This window comes from Gossypium arboreum, chromosome 3 (assembly GCF_025698485.1).
Source record: "Gossypium arboreum isolate Shixiya-1 chromosome 3, ASM2569848v2, whole genome shotgun sequence".
In the NCBI taxonomy this organism is placed as follows: domain Eukaryota; kingdom Viridiplantae; phylum Streptophyta; class Magnoliopsida; order Malvales; family Malvaceae; genus Gossypium; species Gossypium arboreum.
Genome location: NC_069072.1, coordinates 57028480 through 57029423, shown reverse-complemented (window position 1 = coordinate 57029423; position 944 = coordinate 57028480). Strand labels below are relative to the sequence as shown.

Genomic DNA, 944 nt, shown 5'->3' with positions numbered 1-944 from the left:
TTGCAGCAAAAAATTTTGAACTGAAAACTAACACGATTCAAATGATACAACAGTTTGTTCAGTTTGATGGTTTGCAGGACGAGGACCCAAACACTCATTTAGCAAATCTTCTGGAATTCTGTAACACTTTTAAAATTAATGGTGTTTCTGACGATGCCATTTGCCTTCGGTTATTTCCTTTTTCATTGAGGAATAAGGCTAAACAGTGGTTGAACTCGTTACCACGAGGGTCAATCACCACTTGGGAACAAATGACCGAAAAATTTTTACTTAAATATTTTTCACCGGCTAAAATGACTAAATTGAGGAATGATATCTCTTCTTTTGTGCAGATGGATCTAGAAACTCTTTATGATGCATGGGAGAGATACAAGGATTTATTCAGAAAGTGCCATCACCATGGGTTACCTCTATGGCTCCAGGTTCAGACTTTTTATAATGGTGTGAACCCCTCAACAAGGCAACTGATCGATCCAGCCACCGGTGGAACTTTAAACAACAAAACACCTGAAGAGGCTGACGAATTTATTGAAGAGATGTCACTGAATAACTATCAGTGGCAAGTCATGAAAACGAAGCCGAAAAAAGCAGCTAGTGTTTTCAACGTCGACACGGTCACTATGCTATCTAACCAAGTAGAACTTTTAAATAAAAAGATTGATGGTTTGTGTGGATATACTCAGGTACATCCAGTGATGAGGTGTGATTCAAATGGAGGAAGAGTGCACAGCACAGAGTATTCATCCTTCAACCCTAGCACCGAGGAAGAACAAGTCCACTGACGTTATGGCTAGATCTGACTTGTCACATGACTTACGACTTAGTACGCATTCACTGGTTTAAGTGGTTGGGGTTGTAACACCCCGTACCCGAGACCGTTGCCGGAGTCGAACACGAGGTGTTAACGGACTTAATTCATTAATTAAACAGCTCATACAATTTAT

The 944-nt window shown here is 40.1% G+C and overlaps 1 non-coding gene across 1 annotated transcript; it reads right to left on the bottom strand.

The window, feature by feature from the left end:
- Window positions 1-299: 299 nt before the first annotated feature.
- On the bottom strand, window positions 300-406 carry LOC128291322 (small nucleolar RNA R71). The gene has a single exon (XR_008281098.1). It is a non-coding gene; the product is annotated as a small nucleolar RNA R71 (small nucleolar RNA).
- Between the last annotated feature and the right edge of the window lie 538 nt (window positions 407-944).